At 39.5% G+C, this 14,923-nt stretch overlaps 1 pseudogene; it reads left to right on the forward strand.

Moving 5' to 3' along the window:
• Nucleotides 1-335: 335 nt before the first annotated feature.
• Nucleotides 336-14,923, forward strand: part of LOC136147469 (large ribosomal subunit protein eL15-like) — a 127,763-nt pseudogene continuing 113,175 nt past the window's right edge.

Below are 14,923 nucleotides of genomic sequence, written 5' to 3' on the forward strand. Positions count from 1 at the left end.
TGTATCTTGCAAAAGACTGAAAGAAAGTGCAGATCATAGACCTGCCTGGCCTATGATAAGAATCAGACATGTACAATGTGCAAGTTTACAGATACAGTGTTATACACAGAGATGAACGGTTACTTTCTCATAGCCACAGAACTAGTCTCTAGAGTCTACATACAAATTGTTTTCTCATGGGATATTCACATAGACATGAATAGACATACTATGTGAATATTCATGTTTTATATAGATAATTCATGCACGTACACTATATATTATCTATATACACAATACACAGCCACCACTTATCTCCTTGGAGGTAGCTAGGGTTGGGTGGCAACCTGATCGCAATGGTAATTGACCTCGAGGTACCATGCTGTTTTATTATCCTGACTCCTAGTGTCTGACGCTCCTCCTTGGTGGAACCCGTGATGGCTACTCTCTCTTAGTAACTTAATGGTGTTTCTGCTGCCCACCAGACATGCCCAGCACCACCAGCAGGGCCCATTTGTGAGTTTCTCTGGTCATTAACTCTATTTTCCCCTCATTACCTGCTTCTTTGGCCCCCTCATTTCCCAGACCCACAGTGACAATATTGGGTCCTACTTTTTGAGCCATGATGAGCAAGGCCATCAGAATATTCTGAGGTGGAGGACGGCTGTGCTGACGGCGGTGTTTCTCAGCACATGGAGCCCCTCCAGTCTTAGGTTATGGAGCAAAGGAATGGAGTGAAGGTGAGGGCTCAAATTTCCATTAGCTCTCGGCAAGATTCTACCTTTCCTTCCCATCCCCACTTCAGACTGGCACCCTTAGTCTCACCATAACCATTTCTCTTGGGCGTTGTCAGGCTTAACAATTTATCACTGTTTCCCTTATGTCACTTATCAATCCCCACCCCCAATACTCTTACCCCAATACCCACACTCTGGATATCCTTTACAGGACTCCACAGCCAAGGTATTGCGTGATAGCTTTCTTTTGTGTCCTCTGGAACTTCTGAGCCCTAATCACTAGATTTTTGTTCTGGAGTTCCCAAACTGTTCTCAAAATATCCTGCTCTTCTTGATCTAACTAAAACTAACCTAAGTCTAGCCTGAGGCCAGCACTTCCCTTATGGCCACCTTCCACTCCTCCGCCTGATAACATCAGGTGGGACAGATGCTCTGCTCACTTCTCTTGCTGCATCCACTTCTGGAATATTGTAACATCCTTCCTCCCTTCACACTATCCAGAGAGGACGTTTAGGCCATTACCATGTACCGTCAGCAATGCCTCCTCATTACAGTCATCTTCAGACACCTTGGCTATTATCTAACTACCACCTTTTATTTTTCCATTTCACTTCTCCTTGCATCAAATTCTAACAACCAGTTATTTTAATGGGACATAAAATCCCAAGGTCTTATCACCTTTTAATCATTCTTTCCTCCCCTTCATGATCTTGCATCTTCCTTATCAATACCTCACTTAAATTCTATCACCTTTTATTTTTTAAAAATCTTATCATTGCATTTACCCTCATCTCCATTGTCCCTCTATCACATAATTCCACTTACTTTGCAAAAATCCCAAACCTAACTGTATTCATCTCTCTACCTACCCTGCACCTACACTTACCCAAGAAAATACCAACAACCATCCTCTTTGTTGTCTTTAAAATTCATGGGGACTTCTCTGGTGGTCCAATGGTTAAGAATCTGCCTTCCAATGCAGGGGACACATTTGATCCCTGGTGGGGGAACTAAGATTCTGCATGCTGAAGGCAATTAAGCCTATGTACTGTAACTAATAAGCCCAGCTCTAGAGGTTGAGGGTCATAACTAGAGAGCCTACGCAGCACAATGAAGAGCCCTCAAGCTGCAACTAACACTCATCAAAGAAAATTTAAAAATAAATATTTAAAAATAAAATTCACAACTACTGGCTTCAAGTAAACTGTTAACATCACTCAGCAATCCTTCTCTATTTCCCCAGTCTATTTCCTTCTCCTCTCTCCTCATGAGTATTTCCTGCCTTCTCCTTTGTCCTCAAGCCTCCAGCTCCTTCTGCATTCTCCTTCTTAGCTGATAACCTTATTTCTTATTTAACTATACATAAACAAAAAAAGTAAAAGCAGTTAAAAGAGAACGCCCATACTCTTCCAGTATCACATTTACAAAACTGTCTTGTCCATGCCCACATACTGTTTTCTTTCTGCTGCTCTGAATGAACTTACCATGGTCGCATCCAAACCCCACCTCACGGCTTGTGCAGCACATCTCTTCCTCCCTGGCCTGTGCATGCCTACTCAGTCACTTCAGTCATGTCCAATCTTTGGTGACCCCATGAACCATAGCCTTCCAGGATCCTCGGTCCATTGGATTTTCCCAATAAGAATACTAGAGTGGGCTGCCATGCCATCCTCCAAGAGATCTTCTTGACCCAGAGATCAAACCCGCATGCTCTGCATCTCTTGCATTGCAGGTGGATTCTTTACCTCTGAGTCACTGGGAAAGCCCCCTCTCTTGCCTACTCAAGGACAATACTCTAGCAATGCCCTTTCTCTACCTTGCATTATAAATGTTTCCTTTATTCTGGGTCATTCCTAACAGCATATAAATATACTACAATATCCCTCAACATTAAAAAACACCTTTTTTTCTGGATCCCACGTCCCTCTCCAGGCATTACTCCATTTATTTGCTCTTTTTCAAAAGGCGACGTTTCTCTAAAGAGATTTATATTCTTGCTATCTCCAGTTTTTCTAGTCTCACTTTAATACATGCCAATCAGTCTTTTAACCCAGGACTTCACTGAAATAGCTCCTGACAAGGTCACCAATGATGTTACAAACCAATACACATTTCTCAGTTTTCATCTTACTCATCCCATCACCAGCATTTGACACAATTGATCATTTCCTCCCACTTGAAACGCTTTCTTATTTCTTTTCTTAGTCTTTTTCCTCTCTGTGTGGCTGTTCATTGTCAGTCCTCTCTGCTTCTTTCCTCCTATTTCTCCAAACTGTACAGGCTCAGTTTTGAGAGCTCCCATCTTCTCCATCACCCTAGGTGACTTAATCGAGGCTTGTGGTTTCCCATACAAATAATACGCCAATAATGTTCAAATATATATTTTCCTCCTAGAAGGTCCTCTGAAATCCAGACCTTTGTATCCAGTTGCCTAGTTGAGAGCTCCATTTAATATGTCCACAAAGAAATCCTTGATTTTCCCCACTAAACTCTCATCATCAGTAAATAGCAATTTCAGTCTTCTAGTTTGTTTCTAAAAGTTTAGAGTCATTTAATCTGTCAGTAAATGGTATTGTAACTATGATACCATAAAACTCCTAGAAGAAAGCATAGACGAACCATTTTCTGACAACGATGTTTTCTTAGGTCAGTCTCCCAAAGCAACAGAAATAAAAGCATCCGCGCTATTTGCAATAGCCAACACATAAAAGCAGACCAAAGGTCCAGAGACAGATGAATGTATAAAGAAGATGTGGTACATATATACACAAAACACTACTTAGTCGTAAAAAAGAACAAGATAATGTTTTCTGCAGCAACATGCATGGATCTAGAACTTATCATACTAAAGTTAAATAAGTCAGATATAGAAAGTCAAATACCATATTATGTCACCTATATGTGAAATCTAAAATACAAATGAAAACTTTTTAATAAAACAAACAGACTCACAGACATAGAAAACAAACATGATTTCAAAGGGGAAAATGGTAGGAGAGGGATAAATTAGGAGCCTGAAATTAGCAGATACAAACTACTATATATAAAATAGGTAAACCAAAAATGAATCATACGAATCACTTTGCTCTACACCAAAAATTAACACAGCATTTGTAAATCATTTGTACTTCAGTTAAAAAATAAATCTGTCACCTAATGCTATTGCTTCTATTTCTAGAGGACATCTAGAATCTGACCTCTTGTCATCCACCTGTAGCATAGGCACTCAGCTCCAAACCACTGTCAATTCTTTGCTCTATTATCTGTTACTGCTTCCTCTTCAGAATTATTACAGGCACCCACTCCATAGAGGTTAGAGGAGTGATTTCAAAACTTGTGCAGATCTCTCTATGGTTAAAATCCTCTAGTGGCTTTCCATATCATCCAGAACAAAGTCAAATTCCTTACATACCCAATAAGCCCATAAATAATCTGCCCTCCTAACACGTCTTTGATTTTATCACCTCTTTCACTCTGTTACAGCTGAACAGCTCTCTTTACTGGTCCTCACCTCATCTCCTTTGGATATCAGTTTCAATGTCACTGATCATAAGATCACTTTAAAACACCATCCCCCATCCCTGGTTTTCCCCTTCTCACTTCTCTGTTGTGCTTTTTCCTATTGAATCCATCATCATCTGCCTTAATTCTTCTGCTTTTGTATTTATTTTCTGTTCTCTCAACTAGGATATAAATTTCATGAATATGAGACTTTGCTTGTTTTATTTACTGTTTTATTTCCAATGTCTAGAATAGTGCTCAGTATGTAATAGACATCCAATAAACATATATTTAGAGGATGAATGGTGAAATTATGACACCAAAATTAAATATTCCAATAAAAAGAGAAACTAAACAAGGAGGGCATCTTTAAAGTTTCAAACATATGTGATCCTGCAGCTTTGAGTCTAATCTGTAGTTCAGACTACTCTCTTGATGTACCATGAAAGAACCTAGTGTGATGCTGTGCCCAAGAGATAGGACATTGACAGTGAGCTGGAACCACTTTATTTTGACCTTCCAGGTAAAACAGAGAAGGAGATATGAGAGAAGAGACCCAGAGGGAGAAAGATCATGGGCAGACAGAAAAAGAATACAGAAACTATAAACAGTCATTTGAATACTGAGGGATGATAGAGAAGGTTCATAGGCATAGAAATGAATGAAGGGAAGAAAAGTAAAAAAGGAGAGGGCTTGTAAGGCAGAAACTCATCTCTGATAACCTGCCTTGCATTAATTTAAGATAATACTCTATTAATCTTCAGAGTGGAATCTTTAATTGCCAAGCCTTTCATCAGCCTTCTCACTTGCTGCAGCTGTCCTTGGAGACACTCAGTACTTTTTGTTGTGTTGTTGTCATTTCTCACGCTAATTAGAGAGCTGTTTTTGTTGTGTTTTCCTTCATTGTGGCTGGGTTTAAACGGTAGTGCTATCAATTATGCTCCTGCTCCTAGAGCAGATTTCACACAGCATTTTGGGCAGATTTCAAAGGATAGATTGCTTAAAACATTAATTAAATACCCTCGCAATATTAACAACTTTCTTAGTGCCCTTTAACAATCCCATAATCCATCCTGCATCTGCCGCATAGTCGTTAAACCTCAAATATATGTGTTTAACATTCAATTGGGTGCTTAATGATCTTACCTTAACTGGGCCTATTAAATTTAAAGACATGTGCATAATTGGGTTATTGCACATTAATTATAAATACCTATTGGCTATTAAAATCACATTCCAAGGGTTAACACCTATCACTAGATTTGGCTAAACCTTGCCCAATCTGTGGTCTTCTCAGCAAAAAGACACTTGTCATAAAGAAACGAGGAAGCCTATCTCTTATCAGAGTGACCAAGTCAAATCAAAACTGCAAATCCCAATTCTAACCAGATAGAGGGGATGCTTCTTAAAGAGTTACACAGAGAAAATCAGTAATAATTCCTCACAATTTTATAGCACTTAGTATATTTTTAAAGACTTTCACCAAACATCATTGCTTCTAAATTTCCAGATACACTGGTGTATATATAAGATATATAATTCTCTTTATGACAAATGGGAACACATCAGGCATGAAGAGTTCAAATGACTTTCTTGTTCAATTCAGAACTGACTTAGGCACTAGAAGGGCAAATAGAGACCATGTAAATATTTTGCTTTGCAAAGTAAAAGGTAAGAGCAATAAGGAAGTAGCAGGAACCCTTCTGCCTTCCAGTGCAGGATATGTAGGTTCTATCCCTGGTCAAGGAGATCCCCTGGAGAAGGAAGTGGCAACCCACTCCAGTATTCTTGCCTGAAAAATCCCATGGACGGAGGAACCTTGCTGGCTGCAGCCCATAGGGTTGCAGAGAGTTGGACATGACTAACCACATATGCACACAGGTGCTCTTAACCAACTTATATTGTCATTCTTTCTTCTACAATTCTCTACTCTCTTTGGCTGCTACTTCTCCCAGCACTACTCCACAGCTTCAAAGATGCCACTGGCTCTGTAACTTCCTGTCTAATTTAATGAGCACCTTAAGTTTCAGATTGGTCAAGAAGTTCATTTGGTTTTTCTGTAACATCTTATGGAAAAGCCTGAATGAACTTTTTGGCCAACTTAATATATTTCTCTACATGTTCGTAATACCCATCTGTACCACTTGTCATAATTTGGTTTTCCATGGATAGAAGCATGTATGACTTCACACTTACTGAGGCCACCAAGAGGTCTGATTATTCTGATTTCTCTCTAACTCATGCATTAACAATCAATGGTGAGTGCTTTAAAAATATGAGCAGATTAATTCCCTTTATTGATACTCATTCCACCTTTCAGATGAGGCCCATTTAAAGTACTTTGGAAATCTTCTTTTGTACTGAATCTTTAATTTATCCTTGAAGACAGTGCCTGTGAGTTTGGATGTTATGGGACTAAAATAGAAATGTGCGTTTAAGTCCCTCCCTGTGTTTTTGCCTGTGCAGGAGCTCTGAAGTTCCTCTGGGCGCTTCTCCTCTCAATAATAAAACATGACTGATAACAAGAAACGGCAGCCTTCCAAGTGGCTCCCTTTGTAGAAAATCCCCAAACACATTCAATTCAAATTTAAACAGCCACATTTGAAACAAAGAGAGAGATGTAACAAATGGCCCCCCACCCTGCTTTCTAATTGTCTCCAGAGACAGATCACGTCTATTTGAATCTTTCTCAGCCCAGTCACATCAGGGCATTGACGGATCCTGTCCTTTTCCATCAGGCTGCTTTCCTTCTTGGGCCTAGTATAAGGGAGAGCAGCGTGAGCTGGGGATTCAGATATGACTTTTGTGGTTTGTGGATCTCTCCATGGTACAGCTCTGAAACTCAGACAAAGTTTTTATATACAACAAAAACAAAACTTGTCAAAATGCGAATTTTACGATGCAACTAACGTCTTTCAGCCCACCCTCTCCTACTGTTCCTTCTCATTGGTTCTCCTCTGCTCTTTTAAGGAATCAAGGGGTTTTAGTTTCAAGGCTGTCACTAAGAAAAGGTCAATAAATCTCTCTATACATTTCCTCCCATGATCAGATGAGAACAAGACTGCTCAAATTACCTTGTTGAATTTTTCTGAAATCTATATATTTCATAAGGTATATAAAAGGTTATAAATATATAAAAGTATATAAGTATATATACTTATATACATAAGTATATGAAAGTATATAAAAGAAATGTATATAAAAGTTTTGAAAGAGGCAAAACATTAAATGCAGTTGGAAGGACTGTATTATCTGTCCCAAATAAACAACTGAATGAAGGCCATATGTGTTCTACACAGGCCTAGAACTATGATATTTAAATAGATATCACAGGAAAAGTAGTAAATTTAAAGGAAGACACAGATGTTCAAGAGGGTCTCCAAGAAGGTTCTTCCATGTAGCATGTGGGATCTTGGTTCCCTGACCAGGGATCAAGCCTGCATCTCCTCCTTTGGAAGCATCGAGTCATAATCACTGAACCACCAGGGACACCCCAAGAAGGAAAAGGGACTTCAATAAGAAAAAGGAAGAATCACATCTTGAATGTTTACAGAATTTTCTTTCACAAAAACATTATGGAGTGGAAAGAGAACTGAGTCGAGGTATTGGCAAACTAGACTTTAGTCCCACTTCTGTCACTAGCTGTGTGACTTCAAGCAAATTACTGAACTTCTCTGGAGCCTTCATTTCCTCAGTTGCAAATGAGAAGGTTGGCCTGAATGGGCTCTGAAGCCCCTGCTGGTTTAAAAATTCTATGTAGTTCTGTATCTACATTCTGCTACTCCACCATGCAGGACTCTGACTCTGACATGGTTTGGTTGAGCATGTGATGGGAAGGAGGCTCTATGATTATGAGCTTTATTACCAAAGTTCAGACAAGAGACTGGGCTCATGTCACCTGTGCCTGGAATTCTTTCCACTACGTGAGCTTCATCAACTGCTCATGATGCAGATGAGCAGATGGCTCAGAGGCAGATTCCAGAGCCCTAATAGAATAAGATCAGGTAGACAGGGCTGGGGAGGTGATGTTGAGAGGCTGAAAAACACACTTCACAATATTGATTGTTTGACATGTCTTACTCTTTGCAACCCTATGGATTGTAGCCAGCCAAGCTCCTCTGTCCATGGCGTTCTCCAGGCAAGAATACTAGATTGGGTTGTCATGCCCTTCTCCAGGAGATCTTCTCAACCTGAGAACTGAATCTAGGTCTCCTGCACTGCAAGCAGATTCTTTAGTCCTGAACCACCAGGGAGGCCCCATTGACTGAGTTACACAATGATAATTATCTGCTGTCAGTTTTGCTTTGTACACTGTCATGACAGTGGATGTGGTGGCCCCTTCATGATAAACCCCCACTCCATTTGGGCCAGTATCCTCATTGTTATCTACATCATTAGGAAGTATATTCCTGGTGAGTCTTAGCTCATGGTACTCATCACTCTTGGAACCTCCCCATCCTCTCCATTGAACTCTCATTTAGTCTCACAGCCCACATTCCGTCCCATCTCTCTGAAAGTTTGATTTTATATTGCATGCTGTTCACCCTGAATTTGTAAATTTACCTTAAAATAAAACAGGACATACCATTTCAGAACTGGGAATAAAGACATTAGCTAAAAGACCTTGCCAAAGATATATAGTGAAAATAATCTTAACCTTCAGTAGCAGTTGTTTAAAGGAAATGCCTTTTTTATTAACTATTGTCAAGATATTATTTTAAGAGGAACCATTTAAAAGTCTAGAAAATAGAAAAAGTTTCACATAAAGAAAGCTAAATTGGTGAGATTCTTCCTTTCCCAAAGATGATTTCCATGCTGTAATTTCTTACTGACATGTCATGATGTTTTGAATGTGAAATGCATATTTCATTTTCCACCCAAGTTTCTACAGATAGAGATATGTCAAAGAGAGATCAGATGACAACTTCTAGCAGGGTCTCACAGGTGAAAACTTGATGGGAGATTTTCATAGGTCCAAGGCCACCTTCAAGTTTGAAGTCTTGAAGACTCAATTTTCCCAGACCTCCTGAAGGTCATCAAGCTTTTGGACTCAATCAAAGTAAGAAATCTGCATCTACCAAATTCATACATCAGAATATGAGTTCATTGGGAGTGGGAGACATGTATGGAAACATAATCTAAATTGCAAATTCAGCCATATTACTCCCCTGCTTAACATTTTTATTATCTCCTTTCAGCCTATAAATTGCTAGTAAGGCAACTCTCAGTATAACCACTTTCTGTCTCATCTCCTTCTATACCTCCCCTCACATGCAACCTATTAAATAATATTCCAATTTTCATAAACCCACAATGCCCTCCAATATTCTTTAAGTTCCCCATATCTTTTTTCTTTTTTAAAAAATTTATTTATTTTAATTGGAGGCTAATTGCTTTACAATATTGTAGTGGTTTTGCCATACACTGACATGAATCAGTCATGGGTGTACATGTGTTCCCCATCCCTTTTAAACATAATGCCAACCCTGACTTACTATCCTAATCATCCATTTTCACTTCTAGTCTTCACATTTAAGAGTAAATTCAGGGACTTCCCTGGTAGTCCAGTGGCTAAGACTCCAAGCTGCCAATGCAGGGGACCTGAGTTTGATCCCTGGTCAGAGAACTAGATCCTGCATACTACAACTAACCATCAAAGATCCCACATGCTGGAATGAAGATCAGGCACAGCCAAATAAATAAACATTTTAAAAAATAAAAAAAATAAACAAGTAAGTTCAGATCTCCCCCATCTAATGTGGCCCACCACAGACTGAGTAATGTACTTGTTCTGCATACTTTTAATCCATACTATGGTTTTCTCTTTTATAGATCCTGTCTCTTCACATTATGATTTTATGTTGAATTCTCTATTTGTCCTACTGGACTATGAATAACCTGAGGGTGTTAATGATCCATTTTGTCCCTGTAACCTTAGTGGTGGTGTACTTAAGACATAGGAGTACTTAACATTAAGTCAGTGAATGAAAAAATATTCTCAGGACTCTCACTTCTGGTTGGTCAGAACACTCAGACTCCAAGTTACAGACCAGAACCTTGTTTGGCAAGATGCCTTTAGGACAAGAGTTGCTAGATGCTTGTAATGTCTATATCTAGTCAAGGTCACCAGGTAAAGGACCCCTCTCTTCTCTATTGAGACTCTTATCATCCCAGTGCCCTTTCCCCAGATGTTTTTGTTGTTCGGTCACTCAGTCGTGTCTGATTCTCTGTGACCGCGTGGACTGCTGCTCTCCAGGCTTTCCCATCCTTCTCTATCTTCCAGAGTGTGCTCAAACTCACATCCATTGAGTTGATGATGCCATTCAACCATCTCAAGCTCTGTTGTCCCCTTCTCCCCCTACCCTCAGTCTTTCCCAGGATCAGTGTCTCTTCCAGTGAGTTAGCTCTTCGCATCAGGTGTTGAAATTATTCAGCTTCAGCATCAGTCCTTCCAATGAATATTCTAGGTCGATTTCCTTTAGGACTGACTGTTGATCTCCTTAGTGTCCACAGGCCTCTCAGATAATATGACTTAAATTTCCATCCCTTCTTGCTCAGCAACGCACGTTATTCTAATTTCTACACATAATTATCTCAGTCATTGCTTAGTAGTTTATGAGCTTTTGTTTCTCAACACCAGTTGCATTTTAGTACCAAGGCAGCACACTATTTGTCTTGATCAGCATGAGAAATACTGTGGTCTTTTGTCTGGCTAGTTTTCTCAATTCCTCCAAATAGAACCTGGGGAGCATCTTAGTTTTTTGTTACATCATTATCATCTCTTCAGAATCACTTACTTCTGCCAATAGGTAATTTTACCTATTATACATTGATGCTTGTTAGCTTACATTTCAGAGGCTGATTTCTGCCTGATCTGCCCTCTATTTCTGAAACAGAACTACAGTTCCTGTGCCTGTAATTATTAGACATGCCTTATAGAAATAGCTGCCAACTCAGTCTAAATTTGCATAGTGTCTGGGCCCTGGCAGTAGAAGGAGGATAGCTCTTCAAAGCCACCTTCATAGGTTTCTACATGCCAGAGGAAAGATGGTCCCAGGGGAATGGCCCTATAATAGATTCTTGAGAAGGATACAGCTTCAGCTGCTGGCACCATGAGGAATATCCCAGTTTGCTTTGCAAGGTCTGCCCAATCTTGACTCACCATGCTATTCAGATAGCCTTCCTAGGAAAGCTGGCTGTGCTTCTTATGTTCGTTTATTTTAAACACAGTGTCTTCTCCTCATCCCTTGATGCTTATTGTGTGGTTTAATTACTACCCTCTGCCTCGTGGTTGCCAGCATGATATGCTGTGAGACTAACACACACAGTGCGATGTGTGCTTGGAGGGACTGACAAAGCCCAGCTTCTAAACCAGCTTCTCAAAGGGAAAGACCAACAAAACCCGTCGTCAAGAAAGTGATCATTTCTGTGCCATGCAATTATATCCTTTAAAAAGTATACCTCTGGTACACTACCCTGCCAACAGTTTACTGACGACGAGGAAACAAAACCAGCAGTTGATGTGAGAATGGCTATGGAAACCCTGTAATCATCTTAAAAATAGATTTATACAGGGAACCTGGTTGTTAGGAATGTAGTTTTACACTCTGTCTCAAAAGAAAAAATTTCTCTTCACACTTTGGCCATTTTAATTTCTAAGACAACACTGTGGATATTTGGGGTTGGAGGAGAGGAGGGAGGAAATAAGTGAGAGAGGAGGGGTCAAATTTCAAAAATGCTGAGATTTTTTTTTTCTGTCATATGCTTACCCTCAACTTACCCACCCACAGACACCCCCATACACACCACAACCCTATCATTATGGGAACATCTCCCTACTGATCACACCCACCACGAAGCCATAAAAACAAACGTTGTTATCACAACTACCCACTCACAAATAACCACTTCCCTAAGTTCTACTTTATCCCATTCACATCCTCCATAGGCAATACTCTTCCCACCATGAATGCATAAAATGCATATGTAGATCACAGTCTTGCTCTTCAGGATCCACTCACAGTGGAAATTGCTGGGGAGGTACCAGCGGAGATTCCCACTCCCCTTTCCCTGAAACTTGCAAGTTAAAGTGATGAGTCTAGTAGAGTCATGGAAGGTGTAATACCAGATCAGAGAAGTAACAAAATATCAATTGACCCTGGCCTTGGGAGATTAGGAAGCTTGGCCTGAGAATTTAAATGCCATTTGCTAATGTTGTCAATTAAATGAGTGGTCTCTTACTGATTTTATGAGAGGAGTATATACATTCTTGAGGGAGTAAACTCTGTAAATAGATGACTTGAGTTTGAATCCAGATTCCTTCATTTATTTACTCATAATCTTGGAAAAATTAAATCTCTCTATGCCTCTTATCTATAAAATAGGAATTTAAATAGTACATACCTCATAAAAGTTGTCATGAAGATTCAATTAGTTAATATATGCAAAACACTCAGAAGACAGTGCTATTTACTCATATTTGTCATTATTGTCATTGCTGTTGTTTGTATATCAAAATTCAGAGGATTAAACCAACTGATAGAGAAATTTTTATCCTATTTAGATAACTTCATAAATACTCAGTTTGGAGAACTTGATGGAATTCTTTGGAAAATGCAAATAAATGACTCAACAACTGTCCTGTTTAGCCAGGAAAACATCATTGTGTGATTGATTCATAATGACAGAACTGATTTCTTCCATATAGAAGTGACCTGAATTACAGGATAGGTGGTGGAGTAGGAAACAAGAAGGGGTTAAATTTAAAGTTAAAAGGAGAGGAAGAAAAAACATGAAATGGATAGCAGAAAAATATAAAGCTTAAAACATGATGAAAAGAATAATCCATGAAAACACAAATGCTTCTAACTAGTATTTAGGTCTTTATAACCTGTAAGACTATTTTGTCAAAGTTGAGTTATTTTAAAAAAAAAATTAATTTACTATGTTTTCATTAAAAGTGACCTGCACTTTGAATATTGTGTAGGTGTTAGAGAAGTTAGACTATATTATGTTTTGAAGAATTTGAAATTCGCCATAGCACTTCGACTTCAAATTCAAAACAGTTTTATTTCTAGTCAGTAAACTCCTTGCTAGCAGAAATCCTGCCTATCTGGTTCACTGTTGTCTTCTTTTGCACACTGCCCAGGATTTAGTAGGTACTCAATAAATATTGAGGAAATGAAAGAATGAATCATAGAATAAATGAGGGAACTCTTTCAGCATTCTTGTGATGGAGTGGAGTGTTAACAATTTGGAACTCAACGGTGATTCCATGGAAACCCGTCAGATGTAGAAGCAGAAATGGGATCTTGTCCCAACTCTGGAAAATACTGGTTCTATTTCATTTGCAAGTTACCTGAGATGATTTACAGCAGTAAAAATAATAATTGGTCTCTCATAGGTATCATATGAGGATTAATGGAGAAAAGTGGGTGATATGCTTTGTTAACCATAAATCCATGCACAGAGCCAATTCCCTTTTTAAACGGGTAAACCATGGTCTCAAAAAGAAATTGGCTCACCATTCTTTGTTGTTGTTTAGTTACTAAGTCATGTCCAATTCTGGCAACCCCATGGACTGTAACCCCCCAGGCTTCTCTCTCCATGGGATTTTCTAGGCAAGAATACTGGAGTAGGTTGCCATTTCCTTCTCGAGGGGATCTCCCTGACCCAGGGATCAAACTTGCATCTCTTGCATTGGCAGGCAGATTCTTTACCACTGAGCCACCAGGGAAGCCCAGCACTGCTTAGAGAGCTTTAATTCAGGTGGTACATTCATTTTGAATTCGTCTTTACATAAATCATGGGAAGGAAGAGAAACTTGAGAAGTGGAGAGAAAGAGGAGAAGGTAAGAAGGGAATGAGGAAGAATTAGAAGAAGAGGGAGAGAAAATACTTTCACCTTTGACGGGAGTTGTTCAGCAATGGTGAGAATAAACAACATTCTGGAAATCATTCTTGAAAAATGAACAGCCTGCCCTTGATTCTTTTCCCAGATCTCCTCGAAGGGTCGGGGCTGGTATTTGGAGTGACTTTTCAATTAGCCAGCCCTCCAGAAGTCTGCATTCAGGCTGGGAGATGCTTGCCAGGGTAGTGGCTTTTATCTTATTCAGTCATAAGGAACATGGAAATCAATTTTTCCCAATCTCAGTTATAGCTGGAAATCCATCCTTTTTAAGTCAGCAGGAAGATTAATCTATTGAATGGTTTTCGGGATTTTGCTGACATATAAACATTTTAAGAATACATTACATTTTTTTTCCTCCTTCCCCAGCACTATTTTTAAAACGAAGCCAGCACACCGTGCCAGCCAGGGGAAGAAAGATGGACACGCATTTGCTCCCCACGCAAGCGCAGCCCGTTTTCTCCAAAGCCTGAAACACGGGCTTCAGTTCACATTGGTCAGTGCCTTCCTCTCAAGAGACTGTCCCAAATCACAGGAAAGGCTACATTTTATGCAAATACTTTTGATTCCAAATAATTCAACTTAGGAGGTCCCGTGCACTAGATAGCGGTGCTTTCCACAATAACCCCTGCAATGATTTGGTGGTTTGTTGCACCTGAAACTGAGGGTGTCTGGAGAATCCTACCCAGTGGTATTTTTAGGTGGTATAGGGCTTAACAGGGTAGTGTCTGAAATGGGTGTTGTAGAATTCCTGAAGTCTAGAAAGTCATTTCAAAGGGTTCAGAGGTATACCTAAGCAT

The sequence above is a fragment of the Muntiacus reevesi genome, chromosome 1 (assembly GCF_963930625.1).
Source record: "Muntiacus reevesi chromosome 1, mMunRee1.1, whole genome shotgun sequence".
Classification (NCBI taxonomy): Eukaryota; Metazoa; Chordata; class Mammalia; order Artiodactyla; family Cervidae; genus Muntiacus; species Muntiacus reevesi.